The 26,208-nt window shown below is 39.2% G+C and overlaps 1 protein-coding gene across 12 annotated transcripts in view; it reads right to left on the reverse strand.

The window, feature by feature from the left end:
- Positions 1 to 26,208, reverse strand: part of NRIP1 (nuclear receptor interacting protein 1) — a 139,353-nt gene that overhangs the window by 69,091 nt on the left and 44,054 nt on the right. For 2 of the 12 annotated variants that reach the window (XM_062622096.1, XM_062622107.1), the window contains exon 1: positions 4,791 to 4,989. The exons of 9 other annotated variants lie outside the window; for them this stretch is intronic. The gene's annotated coding sequence lies outside the window, so the exon portion shown is untranslated. Of the gene's footprint in view, positions 1 to 4,790; positions 4,990 to 5,114; positions 5,304 to 26,208 lie in introns of those variants that run through there. One more of the 12 variants, XM_062622098.1, reaches the window with a different exon arrangement.

Here is a 26,208-nt window from a genome sequence, read left to right on the forward strand (position 1 = left end):
TACCAGTATTTTTCTTCTATAGTATAGATGTAGACAAACTTTTTTTTCCTGATCATTGCCAAATGGCTTTATTTAAGTAGTTCTACTTTCAACAGAAGACAAATTTGTATTTAATGGGAGGAAAACACAACAAACACCTCACACTGTATTGCCACCAGGGTCCACTGTATAGACAGGACTTCCTTTAGGTCAGCATTAGACAGCCTTTCCTGCATTGTCCCAAATGCAGGTTTAAAGGTCTGCAAGAGTTCAGAATGAGAGACACAAAAGAATTTGTTATTTCTGGAGGATAATTCCATATTCCTTCACTAATATTTTAAAATGAAGGAAGAAAAAAAAAAAACAACACTTTCCTAGAACAATACTTTATTCCCCAAAACTTCACCTCACTTGCTTTGCACACCTTAATAGTTTTTTTGAATGCTGAATTTTATATATATTATAAACTGCTGCAAGTGGGATAGGTGATGACATGAACATCATCAACAGGACAATCTCCTGGGGCAAGAATGGTCATTTCTTTCTACCTCGGAGGCAAGCCTTCCTTTCTATATCACTGAAAAAAGCCTTTTCAGTTTCCTTTCCCACTCCATTTTCTCAGTGGGGTGGGGCACAGAGAAGTAGAAACTCCATAGCCATGAATCTTAAAAAGTTCACTGTGAAAATACCAGCATCTGAGCAGCAGTACAACCTAGCACTAAGAAGAACAAAAATACTGCTCTTGCAAGCAAGGAAAACTACTTGGACACATTTTACAGCAGAAATTCACTAAACTCCTTATTTGTTTTCAAATAACAATTTCAGTTGAGACCAAAACACATTTTACACCTAGCACTTCATCTCTCATTTCTCCCTTGTAATTTTCTTTCTCGACAGGGGGAAGAGCAGCCCGCCAGAAGTCTTCCCCCAAAACCCACTTTCTTTTCTACACTAAACTCAACCACTTAGAAACTGGTGACTAACAGAAGTTCTGTAACTTCTGCTTTTAATCTGATTTTGTCTATAAGCAAAATTGGTTTTCCTCTGCTGAAGACAGTGGTATTTAGAAATAAGTGTCATGAAAACAGAGTTTCTCTCAAGACAAGCAACTAAACAGGAGCAATGAACTCCAGTAACAGTTTAAGCATGAAAAGACTATGCCAGGAGGGGGCTGACCCAAACTATGATGGCTAGCAACAACTTCTTCCTCTTCCTACACATGAATGATTTATTTACAGGAGTCTTAGTTCCAATTCTCCTTCTTCAACTATCAAGCCAAGCAACCTGCAACAGACAGCAAATAAATTACCAAATTAATTCTTTCAAGCGCTAAATAGGCCTGTTAACATTTCTAAGTATTTGAAATAAATAATCCAGAAACACTAAAGCCCAGGCATTCATCTTTACCAAAAGAATTCTGCCTGCTTCTCCTCAGGCAGATCTTCCCACCAAAGAACGAAAGAAAGTTTTTACACAGCCACAGACATCCACCTGAAGTACTGCCTGCCACCCATACTGCCTTCTTTTCTAACTGCATTTTCAAATGCAGCTAGCAAAACCTTAACACCATAATAGCCAAAAGCAATGACACAAGCCTTTTAAATACTTGCCTCAATTTTCTTCACATTTGCAATAGGCAGGCCAACACAGTTCAGACAGTTACTGTTCTTATCATTTTGGCCTACTGGCAGGAAGAGTGAGCAAACCACAAACACTGCTGCCATTAACCTTTATGTCTTTAGTTTAAGACTGTTTAGACAGACTGTCAAGTTTATGTCTTTTATCTGTCTTACACATTTGTGCATATTCTTTCATACCTTTTCCTCCTGCTCAGTCTTCATTCCCTACCTACATTATCTTTTCACTTGCCTGTCATTAAACCCCTGCTGAGCAATAATGATTCATCCTTCAAAATTTGCACTTCTTTTCCCAAAAGGGTATTTATCCTTTTTTAATCCATAGGATAGTTACCCTATTTATCCCACCTATTGCTCATCATCCAGCATGTGTCACCCAGCAGCAAAGGGGCTTGTGCCCCCACAGCAGGCACCCAGCTGGGATCCCCACACTCTCCCCAGTCTGTGCTCTGGACTCCCTCTGCTCCCTGTACGTTCACATACAGGGGAAAAAAAAACCCAAACCACAAGCCACTTGGGTTTTGAGGTTCAGGCAAGTTCCAATGAATTATTCTAAACTGAACAAAATATTAGCCTTCACATCATCTCGGATAGCCCTACAAGGAGGTGTCAAGCTCAACCCTTGAGCAAGGCAGCTGACTGTGGGAAATGCAACTCCTTGGCTTTGCCTTGGGCAGGTTTATACATGTGCTCGGCACAACACAAAAAGAGTTTATCTTTTGATTTAGTAGTGTCCTGCAATGTCACTGGTAAAATTAACAGCGCTCTCAACACTAACAATAATACAGCTGGTATGACAGAAACCTTATGCCAATGTTCAAAGCCAGCAAAAGAAAGTTAGCTCTGAAAAGACAAAACAAGCTTTAAGCAAGCAAGCTGTTGTCAATTTTTAAGCCAATCCCATTAGGTTTTTAAGCAAAACCTACAGGTAAATATGATCGTTATAAACTTCATTCATGTTTGAGTTCTACAACATTTACTGAATCACTTAAAAAAAAAAAAAACAACCACAAAACAACAAAAACACATCTACCCTAAACACAGTTATCAAACACCGCAGGTGACACAGCCAACATTTGAATCACCCATTTGAGTTTACAATATAAAAACATTAGTTCACTTTTACTACTTTATCAACATAGTCTTTATGATCATAATAAATTTTGGTTAGTGCATCTCTCACTTCAGAAAAAGAAACAAGTATGGGGAGCAGAGAGGAAAAACGTGTTTCCACCTGGAAATTCCTACCCCAAGACTAAGCAAGGGGAAAAAATTAAAATCCTGCCAGTACAGTTTGGCATTTGACAGCATCTTGTACTTGGTGCAGGCATAGTTCTATGCAAATCTGAATGCTATTGACAGCTCTTGCTCATCAGGTAACTCGGCACTGTAGTCCAAGCTAAGAGGTCAGCTTTCACTCCTAGCTGGAACAGCCAGTCACTGCACATTAGTTCTTCCACCTCATTCCATAGAAGCAGCATTTCACTCACAACAAACTTGCTGCCTTGCTTTGAAGTCAACATCAATTCTATCTCAAGAGACCACTGATAAAATAACAAGTCAGACTTCTCAACCACAAGTTTAAGAAGACAGCAGCCCCAGACAGCAAAAGTCCCAAACCTGCCTGAACATTGTTTGGACAAGAACTTTTGCTCTCAGAGATGTCAAATCTTGCTGTCCATACAGCAACAATTACTCAGCTGCCATTAAATCCGATTTTAACCACTAGATATCCTCAGCTCAGAAGGCTTTGGTCATATGGCATCTTAATGTGCCACTTCCCAGTGTGTTCAGCTAGCCCTAGAAACAGTAAATCATATTTGAATATTAAAGAAAAGTGTTTTTTCTACCACTCACTCAAGGATATGCTACCTCCTTTCCACAAGTGACTGCTTCTCCACAGGTCTTTGCAGACTGGATTTGCACTCTTTGTTAAATAAAGCTTTACGGTATCTCTGAACATTTATAGTGCCATGACTCAGTTAAATTCTAATCAGCCCGCGAGCTGTCAGACACTGCAGGCAGGTCCCCTCAAAATAAAACAAGGAATGATATATAGTCTCCAGATTCCAGAAAGATGAGGCAGGAAGGGACAACTTCCACTTCAGCTTTCCTAACAACAACTTAACCCCAAAGCAAGAAATCCTACCAGATCTTCAACATGCCTCAAGCATTTTAGCTTATGACTTACTGAAATTAAATATCTAATAACTCATCAGAATCCACGATGCAAAATCCACAAGAGGTGCAGCACAGACACGAGGCTGTTTGCACCTGACAAAGCTGTCCCTTATTTTGTCCACACTAGGCTTCTTTAGGTTTCACCACTTTCCAACTTAAATCATCTACTGACACTTAAAAAGAGCAGCCTCAAACAACGTGGGGAGAAAAGGGGAGAGGGCGGCAATTAAAACGGAAAATAAAAATCATCTTTAAAGGGCTTCAGGGACACAGAAACACGTCTGGAAAAAGTAACCTTTAGTCTAGAAGGGAAACAGCGACGTCCCTAAGGAGCCCGAGGCGATGAGAAGGCATCTTTGGGGGAAGCAGGGAGCCTAGCGCCTGTCACCGACAAGAGGCGACAGAAAAAGCACCTCGGGCACCGGCCGCTCTCCCGCAGGTCAAGGCGGGGCGGGCGGTGGCACACAGCCGGGGGCAGGCGAAAAGGGACCGTGGCCTTGCCCGCAGCTGCCTGGAGAGCAGCTGGGCGGCAGCGAGGGGTGGCGGGCGAGGCGGCGGGGCCGGCTCTGCCTCCCCGCACCACGAGCGGCCGCCGCAGCCGCTGCGCACAGAGCTTGCGGCTCCTTAAATACTTCAAACGCACACCGGGAAAAGAAGCAGCAGGAGGGTGTCCCTCCAGAACGGCGACCCCGACTTGCAGCCAGCGCTCGGGAAAACACTTGAGGGTCTCGGGGGGGAAGACTAATAACTTTTCCGTCCCTCCCGCTCCCCCAGGCCCACCCTGCCCAGCCAAACTTTCAGCTCGGACCGGCTGTGCGGGGTGCCGGAGGAGCGGCCGTCACCGGAAACAGCCCCCGCCACCGCCAGCCCCGCGCCTGGCTCACCCCGGCATTGTTCCCCGCCGCCGCCGCCCGGCAGCGCGGCCCGACCCTCCCCGCTCGGCCATTTCCCCGCCAGCCAGCGCGGCTGCCGGCAGCGGAGCGCCGCACTCACCCTGCAGCGGGTCCGCGCACCCTCTCCCCTCTCCCTCAGCGGCAGCAGCGGCTCCTCCCGGGCGGGCTGCCTGGTACCTCCAGGAGAGGCTCCGGCGGCGGCTCCCGCGCAGGCAACGGGCAGACACACACCGCCCCGGCGGCCGGAGCGGAGAGGAGCAGCGGCGGCTCCCGGAGCCGAGGACCGCGGCTGGGTTCCCCGGCTGCAGGGCAGGACAGGACAGGACAGGACGCGCCGCCTCTCTCCCACACGCCTCCCCCCGCGTCCGTCCGTCCGTCTCTCTGCTTGTGCGTCCGTCACCCCCTCCCGGCCCCGCGCACATACACGACGAGCTCCTCTCCTGTCCTCTCCGCGGCTCGGGGCTCTGCTGCAATGCCTGCGAGGCTGACTTTCAAAGCCTAACCCGCAGTCGTGATCCTCCCCGCCTTCCACCTCGCCCGCCGCGGCACAGCCCAGCCCCAGCCCCGGCCCCTCCCCGCGCCGCGCCATTCATCTCGCCGGCCAACTTTCTTAACCCTTTTCTAACACGCAGCGAGCGGAGGGCGGGGAGAGGAGGGCACGGTGCCGGGGGGAAGGAGGATGAACCCCCGTCCCTCCCGGGGCCGAGGTGGCGGGGCCGGCAGCCGCTGAGTGCGGCGCACGTAGGCAGCTCGCGTAGCCTCCTGCTCTCTCTAATTAATCCAACTGAAGGCACAGAGCCCCCGGGAAACAAACTTAGGAGCGATAGCACTGGAGGACTCGTATTTAATGAAAACAGGGGTGGCTTAATAACACCTTTTTTTTTTTCTTTTTTTTTTTTTTCCTTCCCTTGGGGTGGCCTAACGGGGGGGCGGGCCGCTTGCAGGCGTTACTATTTCTCGTCGTTTTAAAGCTGGTATTTTCATGCTCTTCTCCGAAAAACATGCGCTAGAAACTTTCTTTTCCTTTTTTTCTCTCTGAACGAGAACCCGAGAAGATCCCGCCAGCGCACGGCCGCTGCCCCAGCACCTGCGGCTACTCCCGGCCGGGCCCTGCTTCCATCCTTGCCACCCTCCCTGCCTCCATCCCCCCTTGGCTCCCTGTCTCCCTACCCCAGCCCTGCCCTCATGGCTCCGGGCGCGTCTCGTTACCCCCTCGGCCTCCGCGCCCTGGAGAGGGGACAGTCCTTGAACAGGGACGGCGCCGGTGTCTCGGGCTGGGGAGAGGATGCCCGGCTTCCTCCCCCAGAAGCAGTTCGGGAATCGGGGGCAGAACGGCTGCTTGCAGCCGTGCTGTTCGCTCACGTGTCAATAAATACAGTTCGGGAGGAAGCCCAGCCTTGGGCTGAGCTTTCCAGGAGAGTCAGCCCTCCATTTTGGTAGGTGGCATCCCCACAACCTCTGCTGTCAGAAATGGCACGGTATGTCAAGTTGCTCTTTAGAATTCATTCCCACCAAAGAGGAGAGTATGCAGCGATAGTGGCTGAGCTTGGCTGTATAGGCAACGCTACAAAGTGTGTGTGACCTTTACTACATCTTTCTATGTGCCTGTGTCTCGGCACTTTGCATGGTGTTTGCCAAATGCATTACAGAACACTTTGTGATACTTCCAGAAGTTAAAGACTGAGGAAAAGAGCCTAATTTGTTTACAAATCGCTTATAAATTGTGTGATGGTATCTGCATTAACATGCGCCAACATTCTAAAACTCAAAAAAAAAATTATAAATGGTTCATTTGACCATTTTTTTTTAGTAAAAGAGTAATATAGTTAACATACAGCTCTCCACTTTATAGAACACAAAAGAGTCATGTTTGTGGAAAGAAAGTAAAATTAACCTAGAGATACATGAATGAAAATAAATATGGGAATGTTAAGAAAAACATCTTTCACTTCAGGATGTACAGATTGTGTACAGGCTTACAGCAGAGCTAGTAATGTGTTACTTGACCTATTTTTTTAAGCCAATGAAAGATTTAGGTTAACTTCATCATTCTGTGTTTTTAACCACTTTCTTCCAGAAACACAGCAGCATTTTCTAAAGCTGCTGCATGCCACAGTGTCTATACAAGAGTCTCTTGTTTTGAGAACATTTCATAATATAGCCTGATCATACTTGCATTAAAACAATGTTTTGTTCTTCATTTTCATAGTAGGCTCATCAGCAAATTCTTACCGTAAAAAAAAAGATCTTTAAGTTTTTATTTCATGAAGAATCTTTATCTCAAAAATTTTTCAATGCTAAGCAACTGAATTAGCTGGGGAAAAAGAATTTTTTTTCATTATTCCAGCAATTTAGCTGCTATTTCAATCAAGAGTGTCTGTAGTAGAGACCGCTTTCATTCTTAACCTTAGGAAATGTGTTGCACAGACGAGAGACCTACAAAATGAGGAATCTTGGGCAAGCAACAGAAAAATATGCTCATGGAGTATTTGTTCAAATCGTTATTGTTAGTTAACCTAGTTGCCTGAGGACACAAGTTTTGATATGGTACTATCAACTGAGACTGTATTAAATAATACAATGTATGACTTAGGAGGTTATCTCCAACACTAATATTCATATCACACTGAGTTGTGCCACTTGCTCATATTTAAAGTATGGGAATTCAAACAGTATACAAAATAAATACACTGTACATGTAAATGAAAGATTCCATCACACAGTGAATTCAGCCTCTCAAGAAATATGAAAGTACTGATGTATATTTGTTGGTTCTTCCTGTGCAGTCCTCAACCAAACTTGAACAAACACTGACTCTCCAAGCGTGAAAGATGTGCATCTACTGATGTTACCCACCTATCTATGATCTGTGGGTGGTGTCCATACCTTCACTTTGTTATAGATGTCCCAAAAGGGGACTCTTTTCAGTTTTTTTCTTTGAGGAGAATTCATCACTCTATGATGCCTGTAAATGGAAGGCAAATTATGACAGGAAAATGTAAGCAACCTTTTGATTGCTCTTGGAAGAGAAAAACACCTTTATAGAGGTTGTATTAGAACTCATTTCCAGAACTGCAAGCACTTAATGGAGAGCTGTTGCTGCTGTACTTTGGTAATTTCAGTGAACCACTTCTTTTTATGCTTATAAAAATACATAATGGTACACACATACCCTCTTTACAATTGCTAATAGGAAATCTCAAGACAGAAGGTACATTTTTACCCCAGTAGGAATTCTGTCAAAATCAAATTATAATTGTGATTCTGACATTCTTGAAGTACAGAATTAATCTGTGACCATTTCAAAAATAGTTAAATAAATAGTTGATGTACACCCAACTTTTTTTTTTTGACAACTTGGAGAGTTACTATAATGCATTTTAAAAAAGCTGAACAAAGCTACAGTTCCCGTAACAAACTTTGTCTTTGTCTTGCTGAAATAAAACACACAGGTCTGTGCCATGAGGTAACAAGACACATATTCATTTAAAAAAGAAAATGCTATTACATGTTTCCCAAACATTTTAAAGCTAATGCTAGCCTATTTTTAAATCACATAAAGTGCTTTGAAGAGCTTGGGAGAACTACAGTTGCTGTTATTTTGATTTTTCTTTAAGGCTTTCTCAGCCCCTCAAAAGACCTACAGCTCTGAAACTACCTTTTTCAATCAAAATAATTAAGGCCTTGCTTTATGGCATCCAGTCACGATGTGAAAAGCTTAGGATGTGGTCAAGAAGATTTACAGAAACTGATGTCCGGACTGATTCTTCCTCTAAAACAGTTTGTCAGCCTTACATAGACAAATAATGAAATTCTATCCTTGACTCAGCCTAGTTCAATTCATGTAATATGTCACATTACCCACTGTTTCGAAGATGCCTTCACAGAGGATTAATTCACCTGTATTTCAGAACTTCTGTAGGTACACAAAAAAAATAGAAACATTATGATTTTTATTTATTCAATAATTGACTTCAGAGCAGGATTGCGTAGATAAACAATAATTATGTATCAATCAGTGTGCATCCATAAATCTGAAGCAGTAAGGTGGAAAAGTCTGCCTTTCTTCAGAAGTACTATTTAGGATTAACTGAATTTAATGGAAACACTGTGAGTGCTATCTGGGAAAACTCTTCCAGGGCAAGGGTTTTTGCAGGGTATACCATAGCTCATACCCTCTTTTGTTCATGACAGCAGCAAATCTGCAACTGTTGGAGATGGAGTTGAATTACACAATAATATGTAAAGGGAAGAGTAATTTACTCTGTGTAACTGAGTACATACCGCTTGTTACTTACATACCTACTTTTAAAATGATGAAGGTGTTTGTATGCCTGTGTAACTCGTATCATTCCTTACTGCAATTGTTTGCCACTTCTTTTATTACACTGGTTACTTATATTTTTACCAGTACTTTGAAGCAGACCATCTGAATTAGAGCCTCAAGGTTTTGGTTTAGGGTTTTTTCTGCATTATTTAAAAGTATACTTCAGACCATGACTATTTGATCTAAGAGTAATAAGCAAAGGACCAGATGCTGGAGTCTTTCCAATTACAAAAACGTTTAAAGACAGCTGTACCATATAAACGCTCATGTAGGAATCATATGCTTGCAGCATCTGCTGAGTTTTGGCCATGCCTCTAAGATGCTGTATCTGTTCTGAGGCATGAGCTAGGGTGAAGCTTACTTTCCCATATGCTTTTTCTTGGGGTGGAGGTCCTTAGACCATAGGCAGGAGCTACCTCTGAGTCTTCTATTTGGTGCCAAGAAATAAATACTACTTTCAGCTCTGTGACACCTTTCATGGGAGAATCATAGGGGCATGTGCTAAGTTGATAAGACTGCTTTGTATTTATTATTTTACAAGACAAAAATACGGGTGTTTTTAGCCAGAAGAACACATCCTGTACTTGTGAATTTTCTGCAATTCCATCCCACTCTCACAAACAAACATGTAAAATGCACTTCTGAGAACACTGCTCTGATGAGTCACGTTCCTGGTAGTGCGAAGGCACATCCAGAAAATAACCAGCCCGGAGACACTACTTCCAATCTGATGCAAGAAAGTACTGGTAGAGCAGGTATAACACTGTGAAAATACTGTTACTACTTGTGGGTTGATGGCGATGCAAACATATCATTTGGGAAGGTCACACGCATGTAGCTGAAACCATTCAGAACATATATTTTCCTTCCAGACTTCATACTTTTTTCTTTGACAAAGATGTTCCCTATCTCAGTGATAAGAAATTGAATGAGGACTGAAGAATCGTGCCCTCTCTCACAATCTGCATTCAGAAGTTACTCTCAGTTACAGTGTTGTTTCACAGCCTTGTTTTCCTGGCTGTCTAACGTGAAATCTGGATAACCCTTTCTTGCAGATCTCATGATGACACAAGCCATGTTGTTGAAACAGCATGTTCTAAAATAAAATGAACAGTACGTTCAAATTATACATGCAGCGATCTGGCAGCCAGTACCACACTGCAAATGAATAAAGTTCTGGAAAGGACCATAAGGAAGCAGCTAAAAAAAATGAAGCTGAAGTGTCCTGTGTTTGCCCTTCAAAATAATACAGGTACTGGGCAAATGTTTTACAATATATGATCACTTTAATTAGATATTAAAATTGCAATAATATTCTTCAGTGCAAATGATCTTAAGTGCTCTGACTCAAGTAAATGAAACTGCTGTGTTAAGCTAAACTGTATCTCATGTATTTTTATTAAATATATTTACCACTCCACATATTATCTTATGAACAAGACAACCTTTGACAGAAAACCAATAACATAAAATACAAGTTATTTTAATACACTTAAGCTATGGTTCTACCCAGCCACTAACTTGGAACATTTGCTTGGGTTACATTAAGTCAGAGGTTTTATTTCTTTATTATTTTTCTCCTTCTGTAAGGAAAAATAATAAATCATAGCTTATTTTATTTAACAACAAAGGTAAAATAGACAAGTCCTGATTTATTTTACCTGATTTCGGTTACACCAGATGTAAAGTAAGTATCAAATTTCTAAAGTGGGACAGGGTACCTTACTTTAACCAGCTTGGTCCCTATACCTCATGAGAATGGATAAATTATTGATGAAATACACAATAACAATATTTAAATGACAAAGCAGCATCTTACCTTTTCTATTCATCTGTAATATTTCTTTTTTCTAAGTAAGTTGCTGATTGTTTCCTTTCTTTCTTTCATTGTAAGATTTGGAGAGGTGAAGGAAAGAGACTGGCCTCAGAAGATTACTGGAATTCAGAAGTACTAAACATCTTTATGATTTTGTTGTTTTATAATGAAAAGAAAAATATATTATTTAGTAAACACCCACACTTGGCAATTTTCACAAATGCACAAAAAAAAACCATAATGGAGAGAGAAAGGATATGTGCTGCTACTACCCAACAATAGTAGGATTTCCTAACATCACTCATGAAATCCCTCAGAAAAGTACTAAGTAAGTAATTCTGAAAGAACATCTGGTTTCTAGGGCTAAGTATTTAAAAGGTGACTGTTTGGAAAACATGGGCCCAGTTCTGAGATTTAAATATTCTCAAAAAATTTATGCTTATCTATGTGTCATCACAGATTTAGTCATGTGTGATTACTTCTTCTGTTTACCTACAGATGTCTAATGGTATAATCCATTTAAACTGGGTATCAAAAAAATTAAGGAACTCCAGCCACTGGACCATGTAAGCTTAGATAAGTTTCTGCTTGATTGTATTTTATGTTATTAATTTATCAGAATAATATTAGCTGAGCTTTTATAACTGATCCAACTATATATCTTTGAATATTTTTATTAGCATACAAATATCTAGGTTTTATTAGGAGACATTAACTTCACTAAATGTTAAGATGTATAACAAACCCAGCTTTGATGCTGTTGATCATCATACCAGTATTTTACATATGATGTAAAGCTGCCAGAGGCACAGGAGTGATTCAGCTCACCATAAACCAGATAGCAATAGCTATGTTCAGATAAGTTACATCCCTCATAGAGCTGGGAAATTTCTCTTGCCACCCTTTTTGTATATATTTTGGAGAACTTTATATATAAACTTTATATATTTAGAGAACTGCCTAGCCGAGGTTACTCATGCTTTGAAGGAGTAAGAACATGGGGATACTTCCATATATAAACAGCAGATACTATAACCTGTTTCTACAGATATTATTCCAATTTTAAAATAATTGCATCTTTTTTTCTTTGATATATAATTAAAAAATCCATGAAAATTTATTCTGAGTTTTGATGACTTAGCACAGAGAATATGTGGGTTACATTCTTCATTTGAACAACATCCATTTTGCTGCATTACAATGGCCAAAGCAACTTTTAAAAAAGTAAAATCTTGAGTAGAGAAAAAGAAATACATTTTGTGAATAGTTTGAAAGTGTTATTTCATGTTTATTTGCATTGAGAAGCAACACTAAATCCTCCAAAATTATTATAAATATTGCCAACTGTACAATTCATTTGGAAAGCCAAGACCTTAACGTTGTTTTCTTAATAAAATACTCCAAGAAGCCTGAACTTGGAAGTCCCTCTTAAGAGGGAGGAGAATTTTGTACTCCTAGGGATTCCTGCTTCTTCCTTCCTCCCCCATCTGAGGAATCAGATGGTGAAGCAGCAGGAAAAAGAAATATTTCAAATGGTTTCATGTTGAATTTTGTCTAATTTGATGCTGTGCCTACTTTTGGTTTGGTTTGTTTTGTTGTTTTGTTTAAACAGATTACTCTCATTCCATACAAAATACAAATGAATAAATGTTTTTCTGACAAACCCTATTTAAAATTACTCCATTCCTTAAAATCCCTTCTTTAATATAAATGATACAAGAACTCTTGATACATCGGCTCTTTAACACTATTGCTAATTTTCTTAATGGAAAGGTAAGGACTCACAGGACTCCTTACAGGTTTATTCTAAAATATGTTATGTTCTATATCCCTATATCCCTAATAACTTTTAAATATATACCAGCAGAAATATACAAAAAATGTTCCTTGAAAAAAATTTCAGAAGAAAAAAGTGTCGGTGTGGTTAGTCTAGAGCAGATTTAAACAGATTGAAAACGTGATCAACTATTCACAATTATTTAACAAATAATTAATAAGTAGATACATTTGCCAGGTTGACACAGTATAAATTAATTAAATCCATAAACATTTCTTCAGCTCTCCCAAGCCATTTTATGCACTAGTTATTTGTAATTTTCTACTCATGCTATCTGATTGGTGTTTGTTCATGTGGATGCTTAAAGAAAGCTAATAAATGAAGCAACAATTCAGATGAATTCTTGGCTTTTTGAAACAAATACTTTCATGTATTTCCCTAGTTATTCCTTTGGTTGTAAATAGTTTTTGTTCACTTCTTTTCTATATAGAAAAGGAAAATGCAGAAACAATTTACTATGTTATGATTCTCACTATTCTGTACAGAAATTCTCTTTCCCAGTATCAGAGATCTACTGTGATTCCAGTAATAAGCTGTAATAGGATTTATGAGTAAAACACAGTGTAAATCATGACATGAAGACATGCAATTCTGTTTTCTATGACTCATCAGCTTTTTCACAGTTACCACCTTCATATATATATATATATATAACCGTTGTTTTTGTTTTAGTTTTTTAAATTGTGGATTAAAAGAGGAGGATATTCAGCCTTTCTTCCTATAACACAGCTGTTCTCTTACAAGTTTTCATTCCTTCTTTTCCCTGTCTCTTCACTGAGAGTTAAAATATCAGTGGACTGATATTCAACTGAATTTTTGTCAACATTCTCCAATCCTGCCAGAATGCTCCTAGTAGCAAGAAAATCTGTAAACCAGAAGATTACAAGTAACCTGTTAAATGCTTTATCAAATTCTTTAAAATTGGTAAAAATCAGATTTGCAGAATGTTTCACTCAATTGTTGTGATTGTCTTCTAGTCTCTTCTGTGCTTAAATGAGAAATATTAACAATATTGCACAAATTCCGTTTGTTATATTGAAAAAAGAGCTGTATTAAAACACAACACAAAGCAAAAACTCCCTCTATGAACTACTGTCTTATTTTGCATCCCCATAATCCAGCATCACCAAAGTACATTAAAGGTTTGCCATTGGCTTCAGTGAGTATGAAATTAAATTCTCTATTTTGGGTGGGGTTTTTACCATTTAAAATTTTCAGCAAGACAGAAATGAGCTCTAACCTTCCCCTGAAGACAGGCTCCCATTCTCCAGCTACTCTCATTTTGCTAGATCTTAATGTTCTTCTTGAATGCCTGAGAAACTTTATCTTCCTGTTTGGCACAGTTCTAAATTGGCTTAAATCATATTTATCCAACAGTTACCTGCATTATATTTTCAAGGGTAATTTGTGTCCTTTTAGAGCATTTATTTCTCGTGCTCTGTAGGGTTCCATTTTGGCCCTCTTCTTACTCAGCAATCCGAAGCTGCCTGTATACAGGGCTGTTCATTGGCATGATGCTGGGTTTCATTTCTATGCTGACAAGACAGAGGTCTATTTGTCAACCAAACCATCAATTTCAAACTATGTTATTACCATATTGACAAGCTGGTGACTATAAAAGCTTCTACGAGCACCTATTTTCTTCAGTTAAAATCAGACAAAACTGAGATGTTCATGGCTGGCTCATGCCGTCAACCCAAACCCACTTGAACTTCTAACCCATCTTTAAAATTCAACCCAGGTTCATTGGTTAAAAACCTTAGGTGGTTTTTGATTGCAAGCTCTTCTTTCAGGATTGCAGTTAAAAGATTAAGGCTTCATATCATTAGTTGAAATAAATGTGCTTTGCTTATTGCTCATTCATGCTTTTATGTTCCCTGGATTAGATTATTTTAATGCCCTGCTTACTGATCTGCCGATGAGACTGATTATCAAATTTCATCTTGTATAGCAACTCCTGTTTCCAGGGCAATGTATTGTACAGACTAATGCATGTTTCATACCTGCTGTTCTCTCACAGTGGCTGCCAGTACACCACAAAATCTATTTAAGCTATTACTGCACTGGCCCTACCAAGTTTTTAATGAACTTTGACTTACCACTAAGAGATATTCGTCAGGGGGCTGATCGTACCAGTTAAGTTAAATTAATGGAAGCTTTATCACTGACTTCAGAAAAAATGAGCTGCAAACCCACGTAGCCTCTACTCATGTTCTTAAAGCTATTCCATGGACACTGAGTGATGGCCTTCTACTCATATCCTATATATTTTTTCAGAAAAAGTTGGTGTACCTCAACTGGCAGATTCAGAATCATTTTCAGCTCCTGAATCCAGGTGTTTGTGCACTATGGCTATATCCCACACACCGAAGAGAAACCTAGGTATACACACTAGTTCTTTGCAAGCTCTTATTTTCTTCTGAAGGAAGCCCTCGTGTGATCACCCTTCTGTCAAGTTGATCAGAGGACTAGTACTAACAGAGGCAATCTGGGACTGCTGTGTCTGGTGGAGGTCTAAGTATGCCACAAGGTGCATGAGATTTGCATTGTTTTCCAAGAAGTTCTGGCTTGTGAAGGTGTTCTGTCTGTCAGCTGCCATGGATTAAGGAGCTGCTGAATTTCATTTTGGTCCTTGTAGTAATTTTAAGAATTTGGACTAAGCAGTCTTGACTATTAACTAATAAATAAATAACCCTGGAAAACAAACTCGATGATATTAAAGGTCTTTCCAACCTAAATGATTCTGTGATTCAGGCAGCCGTATCCAAACAAGTGCCTTACTTCTTGGGTGGTGCTACTGAAGCCAGTGAAAATTCTCCATAACAAAACATACCATAACCTGACTCAGCAACAGTCGTATGGCAGAATTGCTAGCCCATCTTACTGGCATTCCTGAAGACATGTGTTTCTGCTTGAGAGTTGATTACTGATTCTTGTGGTTGCTCAGGTGTGTACACTTAGGTATGAAAATGTCAAGAGTTTTGTCCCCAGGATTCGGCTTTTAAATTACCAGAAATTAAACCTACCAGAATGTTATTCAAACCTTTCCCGAAAGCACAGGAATTGGGAGGGGAGTAATGGGGAAAGGAAGGGTTTATGACTATCTAGTCACTGACAATGAAGGTAATTTCAGAACAGACTGCAAAACGTACTTGTTTATAGAAAGTCCTTACAAAGGCGAGGGTTGCTTCACAAAGGAGTTCCACTCTTTAAAGGAAAAAGACCTGCTGTAGAACCCTTAAAGTTGTAGCTAAGAATATGGTCCTACAGGGATTATACTGAAGATTAAAATATTTTGGCACTAGTGACTGCTGTAATGAGAATACATATAGAGATAAACTGTCAGAGCTGAAAAGTATTTAACTTAGATGACAGCCTACAAAAATTAATGTGAAAATGAGAATTGCTTAGAGGTAATATATTGAGGGTACAAGATTCATTTTTTAAGTGTTAACCTTTTAGGTGACTGTGATATTGTAATTAAAATGGCAACATTCTTTGTTTGGGGAATTTATTTTACATTTCTAATTGCTTTGTAGTTCCTAGGTCAGGAATTTTTCCAAGCTATTTTTGACTGATAGAAGTCAAGGATTTTTCACAGCAATACAATAGAATGAGTGAGCTTCATTGTACTGAGCAAAAAGATTAAGCAGCAACTTGTTTTAATTGCTGTAAGTGATGAAATTAAACTGTTCTTGAATATTAATGTTTGTTATGGTCTATGTTGAATATGAACATGGAAATGTAATGAATTTATTTCTAGTAACCCAATCCTTGAGAACTTGCCTCAAACTCTGAGCCGTTTTGATGTTCAAAGGCTTTAGCTGAGATCAGAGATGAGAAGAAGAATGGGGACCTCTCCACAATATTTTTACCTGTGAAGTCTCAGGTTAAAGGTACTGTTACTATTTGCTTAAACGAGTGAGAGAATGAAGGATAAGATCATGAATTATCGTAACAGACAAATGAGAAATGTTTTGCATGAAGTGCGTTTCCTTGTCAGGAGAGAAAACATTCTTCTAACAGATTTCCAAAGAGATTGGCAATTTGTAGAGTCAATTATAGAGAAGAAAGAGATACAGCGTTGTATTTTCATTTTAATCACTTAAATGGGAATAAAGAATTCTTTTGGAATTTTTCCCTTTGTTTTTTGCTACATTGCATATTAGAGGTAGCAAACATGCACATTATCCAACTGTCAACAAATCCTCTAGACTCAAGCCTGGAACAGTACATCCCACATCTCCTCCATGAAAGTCTTTCATGAAAGCTCTTCTGTCATTCAAGATCATACTATTCCCTCCTCTGTTTATTTCTAAGTGTCACTCAGCTCCATTCCACCAGCTTGGAAAAACGTCAAGAACTTTTATCTTCAGAGTCAGTTGCCAGTTCTGTTTAGTGAACAAGCCAGCAGGGACCTCTGGTGCCATCAATGCAGCTCAGTCAGTGCCCCTCTCTTTAGGGATGGAGTGTATCATTATCCTGATGGCTGGGCATAAAAAAAAAAAAGCTGCATTTTTAGTATAGTTCTCAGGGAGCAGTTACTGGAAATCTCCTCCCTTGAGACAGTCTATTGGCAACAAGTTTTGCTGCTGTGACATGAGGTATTGCATCAAGGCCCAATCCTGTCACTAATAAAGTTAGTGGGAAATGTGCCATTCTTTTGTCAACAGGATTAGTGTAGCAAAAGAGCTAAAATACATACCTTGCATCTACAAATGCAAATGGAAAGTCATGTTACAAGTGGGAATGACATTTTATGTCTGTTTTCAGAATCTGGCTTCATTTAAAAGCAGAATAACCCCCTTCCCTGCATTTAAAATTGTCACTAAAAAAGAAAATGGAGATTTTATTTTCATATTACAACATATCCAGTTTTTGTTCTGGGGCGTGTATTCAGCTTGCATCTAAAAAGAGGTTAAGAACAGACTGTTTCAATGTTGTTTTTTTTTTCCTCTCAAAAAATTCCACTTACTTTAGTTTCCTCTAAGCCAAGGTGTAGATGTTGTAGAGATTTTGGGTTTTAACAAAACTATTTTTTGATAGAAAACAGTTTACTTTAAGCTTTTCCTTAACCAGCTCTAGCAGGCTCTTTTAATAACCAACAGACACATTATACAGCTGTGCTACAAAACACTACTTAATCTGCTCTCCTGAATGGAGAATTTCTGTTTATTTCAGCTGTCACAACCACAGGCTCCTGACAGCACTAACAAGTAACAGTTAGTGCCACTTTCTTGCCAAGTGATTTTTTCCTACACAGAAATAACATGGTGCTGGGATATTATTTTTTTAATAGCTATATATGTATAAGTGTTGGTTCATTTTTTTTCATAGGATATTATCATACTTGGCAATACTGGCTTTAATTCCACTTAAAATGACAGAACTGAATTGTCATCATTTTTAATGGGTAAAATACATGCAGTTCATCAGAGGTGCTGTAAAATCTAATCAGAAATTAGACTGTAAAATTAATAGGCCTATATTCTATATAATGCTCTCTTATAAATGTGTAACTAGCAGATTCAGAATTTCACATACAGTATAATTTAGCAGTGGTGGAATCTTCAGTTTAAACAAATAACTTGTGAAATAATTTGTACACCATGCTCAATAGTTAGTGGCTGTGGTTTACTTTGAGCCATAGGGTACCAAATCCATTAACTCCACACCTGGGCTTTTCTTTCAATGTATTTCTACACTGCAACTTTAAGCCACAGGATAATTTCCACCCCATCCCACCCTCCTCCCCCCCCCCCCCCGATTTTATTTTGTGCAGCAAAGGTTAAGGAAGGCTGCAAGACACTGGATTCAGCCCTCATGTGCGAATATCCAGATGACAAGAAGGCCTGCTAACCCATCCCCATTGTTCATAGAGGAATAAAATAGGACCACAAGGGTGATAAGGGGGCTGGAGAACCTCCCATACAAAGTCAAGCTGAGGAACTGGGACTGTTGAGCCTGGAGAAGAGAAGGCTGCTTGGAGATCTCATAGCAGCCTTCCGGTATCTGAAGGGGGCCTATAAGGATGCTAGAGAAGGACTCTTCGTCAGGGACTGCAGCAGTAGGACAAGGGGTAACAGGTTCAGACTTAAAGAGGAGAGATTCAGGTCAGCTACAAGGAAGAAATTCTTTACTATGAGAGTGGTGAGGTGCTGGCACAGGTTGCCCAAAGAAGTGGTGAATACCCCATCCCTGGCAGTGCTCAAGGCCAGGTTAGATGGGGCTTGGAGCAACCTAGTTAGTGAAAGGTGACCTTGCCCATGGCAGGGGGATTGGAACTGGATGATCTTAAGCTCCTTTCCAACTCAAACCACTCTATGATTCTATGAATTACAGGCATGAGGAAAGCTAAGGAAGGAGCTGGTGTACAGCCTTTCCTTCGCAGCATCGCTGAGAAGGGGAGCACAAGCACCACAGTTCTGTGGCACTGCCTTACTCCGAGTCTCCTTGGGTTTTCCCTCCCCATCACAGCAGAAAGGTGATGAGGAGTGTGCATTTGTTGGGTGTCCCCCTATCCCGTGTCATCCCCCCGTCCCGTTGTCCCCCCCTCAGCAGAAGCGGGCAATCTGGCTAAACATGTAGCATTATGTAATGCCGTAGGAGTGGCTGCTGTTGGCAGTGAACGATGGAAAGGCAGCAATGAGCAGATAGCCAACCTTACTTCCCTTGATTCACATCTAATGGCAATTTGCACCATTTTAACACCGAGTACCTCCCATGTAATGATTATATAGTGTTACTATAAAACCTTGTGGTTCATCTGCAGAAACATTTCTCAAGCTGGAGTTCTCTGTGGAGACACACTTCTGAAAATTGGTATGAGAGGAAGATTAAATAGATTAAGAGCATAAAGACAGATTACAGAATAAATATGGTCTTGTAGATCAGTTCAGATGGGAGGTAGGAGCTTACACTCACGATTCTCCTACTGACTTCTGTAATACTGGACAAATTGCTTTGTTGCTCTGCACTTCAGTTTCCTAGATTTGAAAGTAGGTAATGCCCTTTTCAGCAATTTTTCTGCCTTATCTAAGCGTGCTGTAATGCAGAAGGAATACTTCCATTAGAGACATTAGCACTCTGTCTAGCCTGTGGATCTTAGTTAAGTCTGCAGCTTGGAACAAATAATTGTCAACATATAAACTTGTTTCCTTTTGATTTTGGTTTCTATTCTCTTTCCTTGTAGATCCTGCTATTCGTTTCATTTTATCTCTATCCTCCCCGCCCAAAAAGAACAGTTTTTGCCAAGAGCAAAAGAGCACAGTCAGTAGAGAAGTAATTTTTATATTTGTTTTTAAGCAACCTGATAGACAATACAGCAGTGAACAATCTATTTTTTATCTAGTTCTAAAAAAATCCTTAATAGTACTTCTTTATATTAATAAAGCCATTCACTGAAATAATCTTGACTTACGCCATTAGCGCGATGCAAAACAAGGTGAAAACCTTTGAAAAAGTACTTAGAGGAATAAATTTGTAACAAAGAATATACTTTCTTTCTATCATAATTGCACATTCAAGAGGCATCTACTTTATCAGTGACAATTCAGAGCGACAGTGCCTGGTTTAATCCTGTAATCTTGTAGATAATATTATAGAAATTGTACAATTTTCAAAGTGAACAATTTTAGGAAGTTAATTGTGCAATGTTGTTTATGATTTTAAACCACACAATATATTGTTCACAGACATGCATAGTGGACTCTTTGTATTGAATGATGGTTTAAGAAAAAAATCAAAAAGTAACTGATTTTGGAGCTACAATGATTGATTTATGAGGTAAAATTAAAAGTGCCAAGGACATATTAGTTGTCTACTCACCAGCTAAGTGGATGGGGGTGGTATGAAAAATATCTATATATAACTAACTGCAGTGTGTGGATATCAAGGAATCAGAGAAATTATTTAAAGTGAAGCAGGAGGATTAACTGAGAAGTAAATGCTGAAGATTTAAGAAAAGCAATTGGCAACCAAGGGAGAGTAGGCAAGAATTAGATGTTCTTGCCTTTTAAAGTCTTCTCTGATGTAAAGGTAATGGAAGCTCTATTTTTTGAAATTTTAAAACAGCTGGATCGAACAATATCACATTAAAAGACAGCACTTTGGCAACATCTGTCATTAATATCTTGCTTTTTAAGTAATGGTGGGATTTTAAATGAAATGCTACCCAATATGAATATGGGAACTATCTGCCTCTAATAAAGAAAGGGCCTCTGTGGTACCAGGGGATCTGACTTCTTGGTACTTACCAAGAAGTACTGGAAGTACTTTCCATTTTTAATTCATTTGAGGAAGAAAAAAAAAAAAGGTTGTCATTACACTTGGTGAATGTCACACAAGTTCATGGTCAGTTCCATTAAAGAGATCTACACCAAGTAGTTCTCAGTTTACATAGTGTCTGTGCCCTACAGTTTTGCTCTACCTTTTTTTACTAACAAATATTACCTGAATGACAAATTGAAGAAGTCACTTCTTTTATTTCAGTGGATTTCTTTCTATGAACAGGTAGTTTAACAAAAGTATATAGAATCACATTAACGTATATGGCCTATTTGGAAGAAGCAAACCAAAGCAATGCGCTAAACTTGCTTCTTCCACCATCCTCTGAACTTGCACTAAGGAAAGCAGAGTCTAAATTCACCATTAGCTGAATTCCACAAGCATCCTGCTACCCCTTTTTTCAACTAGCCTGCTTCAGCAGAAAAAAAAAAAGCCCTAAAAGTATTTCTGTGAAAATTACTCTAGTAAAGGACAGTTCCTCTTGTCAAAGGGCAGGAGATGGGTTTAACAAGCGTGTTTGTATAATTTAATTAGAAGGTTAATCTAAGTGTCTCTGTATTGATAGGTCTTGAATTAAGCTCTAAAATTAAGGAAGCTTCACATTTCTATGAAACAGCAATGAACAGTAGACTTTAATAGAATTTGCTTTTAGGCTAAAGCAAAATAACAAGTACGCTTTTCCTGGATTGTCAACTGTCATTTATTTTGACATAGAAGGAGGATAGATGGATCATATATTACTTTGATTTTAGATAAATAATTCCATCAAAACATTACAGAGCAAAAACACTGCATCAACATGGAGTTTTTAATCCATGAACAGCTGATGCCCCAAAATAAATAAAATTCACCCAGATCTTGTGATTCCTATTTTCTGTGGAGCACATGTATATAAATGCTATGTTACACAATCTTTGTGTATAAACAATGTAACATATATAGTTTATACAAAAGCAGTTTTATTTTCACTCAGATCCACATAACTGCCTATGAAGCTATATGGATCAGCTGAATTAACTTATTTCCACAGCTCAGCTTTGTATTCGTTCTCCATATATTCTCCTGTCAAAACAACCTGGCCCTTCTTCTGCATGAATATTAACACACATTATAAACTCCAATTCTTCCTTTTTCATCTGGAAATTTTTCTTCATACTTAGTCAACTTTATTTCTCATATTTTCATTGCACTTCAGTCATGAGACTGCAACAGGTCTGAGTGACCACATTTGAGTGTGTGCTTACACTCTTATGTCATGTACAACAGAATGACATTTTGAACTCCCAGACAAAAGCAGACCATGTGTACAGTATATCAATGATTTTTAATAACATTTCATATAAAACTGAAATGGAAGTTCATAATAATCTGACACTATTGTTTTTTTCTGGTGCAATTTTTCAGACTTGTCGCCACTAATTGGAAATTTCTGTATATGCTAACAGTTCTGTTCACCTGCTCCACAGACTAAGGCACGATTATATTCTCCCCAGAGAAAGAATGACAGTTAAGCACTGTAAGATAACTAACAGAAAAGAGAAGTTCATATTTAGCAATCTAGCAAAATGCTAATAGAAGACCATAAATAAATTCCTGCAGTTGTCATAGGAAAAAAAAGAAACGAAACCAAACAACAAACCAAACCAAAACCCCAAAACACAAAAAAAAAACCAACAAACCAACAATCTGCTAGATTTCGTTTGTTATTGAATAAATGAGTACAGTCATAATGAATAAATAGAGTACAGTCTATTACAGATGACCTGGTGACCTTCTAGGATTACAGACTAGAGCATGGGCTATTCAGCCCAAAGGTTAGGGCCCATGTCCAAAACTGGGAAAGGAGCTGAACGTTCATGGCCCAAATCAGGAACCAGAAAGTCAAACTAAGGGTCAGCAGCCAGAGATAGGAATAAGTATCAGCCCAGGAATCACAAGCTGAAATCAGAAACCCACAAGAAGAAATTACAATTGCAGGGCACAATACAGAGGTGGATCCGAGAATGTACAGTACAACGTGCAAACAGTTGAACTGGGGTTCCACCTCAGGGAGCTGCTTCTGAGTCACTGCCTGACATGCTCTGGCTACCCCCTTAAAATCAGGTCCAAACTGCAAAGAACCTGATTTATTACTACAGAAGAAGGTCTTATCCTGAATTAGCAATGCAGAGGATAATTTGAAGATAAGGCAGTTGGTATATCTGTGTGAACAGTACATACAGTACATACAGTATTTGCTTTAATCATGCTGCAAATGGGACAGCCATCTGCCAGCCCAATGCTGGTCTGCATTGGCCACTGGCATGGTTACTAGCAGAGAGAATTCCCCTCATTTTTCACAAACCCAACAGCCAGCTATAGTAGACCTATTTTTGCAGAGGGTGACTGCATATAAAATTCTGCATTTCTACACCACGACTGCAGTTAGTCTTACAATAGATTCTGGGTTAAACGTTCTTTATGCTTGTGATTTTGAAAAGACATATTGACCTGAGAGTGAGGGAGAAAGCTTAAAAACATCTTGGCACAAGAAAGATTAATATTCACATACATTACACATATCTACAAGAATATCCAAATGAGTAGTAAAACAAGTGCCAGTAGAAAACTATCTTGTTGCATCAAGATAATTGCAGCCGCAGAAAAAAATTTCCATTAAAAGTATGGCAAATAAACCAGACTTCTGCCCTTCCAAACTGTCTGGGTGTTGAGAGAGATCGAAACCCTTCTCAGTATCATACCTGTTAGGCAGATTAATAATAGGAGACTACCATTTCTGATGCTGACACTGCCAGCTCGAGATGCATTACATCCACATGCCACTTTTAAATTCAGTACTAGCATGCAACTCCCAAATCTGTTAAAAGCAGGAATGAATTAAAACATCACTATGAGAAGAGGGTAGAATGGGCCATGAACTTCTCCCTGTTCACACATAGATCTGCTCAAGCAAGTTTTGGAGCCACTGCTTTGAAAGTGTTGCACATCCCTTGACTGGAGTGTTCTCCACTACTACTGCAGTGCAGCTCCTTATAACAGTTCTCATTAAACTTTTCCAAATGGCTAAATCTAGCTTAGGTATGTAAGATATCCTAGACATATAAGAATTTAAATATGCAAATATTGTGCAGTGGGTCAGACCACCAGCATCTTTCTTAGAAAAAAATCATGTTGAGGATTTTGCTATGACCTCACCCTAGTTTTCTACATGAAAGAAAAATATTGTCTGACTTCCTTCGTAGCATATTCTACATCTTATTGACAAATCACTTATGACACTAATTTATTAGCATAAAAATATTACTACACTCAAGACAGCCTGCTTTGATTTACTACATCAGGGTTTTTCATATGCCAAGGTCCTATCATCTCAGCTTGATCATTAGAAGACCCTTGGTTTTTTTGCTGCTTTTATTTTTTTGCACAACAGAAGAGTTTTTCCCTGTTGCCTTGGCTAAAATCCTGAATATTGGAATGGCTTTGCAGCTCAAAGGCAGATTCACTAAGCTGATCCTCAGGAAATACAGGATGGTGGGTTTTTTTTAGAACCATCTTCTTCGCATTAGCTCTTAGCCATTAAAGTCAATGGCAAAGTAGGGAAAAAGGGGGCTATATAAATACAGAAAAGTAAAAACTAATGACAATTAGAGGCAAGATGCTTAAATTGCAGTATTGTTTCTATCTTCCTTATGTGAAAACTACCTTTATTACATGTAAAGGAAGGAATGGAACTAAAAACATGCATCTCTTTTTTTCATTTAGGTAATATTTCGGGGGTTGATATCTGCTTAATTTTGTGAAAACGTCAACACTGCATTATAGAAGCTGGACCCTTTGACTGTACCCAGAGTCACTTGCTGAATTCCACAGAAGACAGAGACATGAAGAAATGTAGGAATTAAAGTCTTTTTGCCACATTGTTTTATTACAAGGAAGATTCTGGCTTATTTTGTAAGGTGGTGTTCCAGGTTTTTTTCTCTCTCTCACTTTGTTTCCCTAGGGCAGCCATGCACAACCAGTGACTGGCTACTGGTACCAGTCAAAGTAAGCAAGCCCTGCATCATTAATACTCCAGAGTACTAGAGTCCATTCAGCAAACTGAGACTACGATGAAAACTTACACTTTATCATTCTCATAAATTGATTTGTTATTTTGAAAAAGAAAGCAAGGTTTCATTGACCTAAAGCTTGTGGCTCAGAAGAAAACCATAAAAAATCTTTTCGCTTATATTCAATTCACGGATCTTTATCTGATAAAATTAATAAATACATCTTAACATGTAACTGAAGATAACCAATTATTTTATCTTGTCTCTACTTCTTCAGCCAATAATAATTGAAACCACATAAGCCAAAACAATTTCACTGTCATTTAAAAATGAGCTATCTAAATGAGAGAGGAATAAAAAATTCAGTCACATTTTTAAATCTTTCATGCGTGATTCTCAGAGATTTTTATATACGTTTCAGCAAAAGCTATTTTAATTGTAGCAATAATTTGAACACCTGTTCAATGTGAACTTACCAGTCTCTCAGCCAGACCAGATCATGCTATATGTATTTCCAAAGAGTATGTTCTTTTTATGTCTGTAAAGTAAACAATTCATTTTCTTACAAGGAGGCAAGTCTGCTTATTAACACAGGAAATAAAAGCATGCCAATGTTATATATTCAGCATGAAATATAGCACAAAATTTTTAAATATGAATAATATATCAAAATAGTATATAGGTCCAAGTTCAATTTATATAAATAAGCAAAAGCTTACTGGTGATCATTTAAGTTGCACTAATGGAACATGCCCTACACATGCAGGCACACACCTTAAAAGCTGTGAGAAGTATACTTGCTCCATTTGATCTTCACACCACCCACCAGCACGGCTGATAATGTGCTGAAATACCCTAATGTTTTTCCTTCCTTCTTCCTCTCCAGCAGACAGGAAAGCACAGTATATATTCAGCTGCTTCTAACTCTCATTTGGAAACAAATCTTTAATAGGAACTTTGTACACGTATATATCAAAAAGTCAGCACATCTCATTGTCACGTATGACACACATTAGAAAGCTTGCTCTGTCCTAGGATTGCTGAGATACTTGGCAAGACAGATGGCCAGTCTCCCTGTCTCCCTGATGGCGTCTGCACTGCTGCAGACTTGTCATGTAATTCATTGAGTTGAACTTAGCACATAAATTTTCAGTTATGACTAAAAAATTGGAAAATTCTCCACAGATGAAAACCACGTCCGTA

Source organism: Pezoporus occidentalis, unplaced genomic scaffold (genome assembly GCF_034315485.1).
Source record: "Pezoporus occidentalis ecotype Australia unplaced genomic scaffold, CSIRO_AGI_Poc_V1 ctg24, whole genome shotgun sequence".
Classification (NCBI taxonomy): Eukaryota; Metazoa; Chordata; class Aves; order Psittaciformes; family Psittacidae; genus Pezoporus; species Pezoporus occidentalis.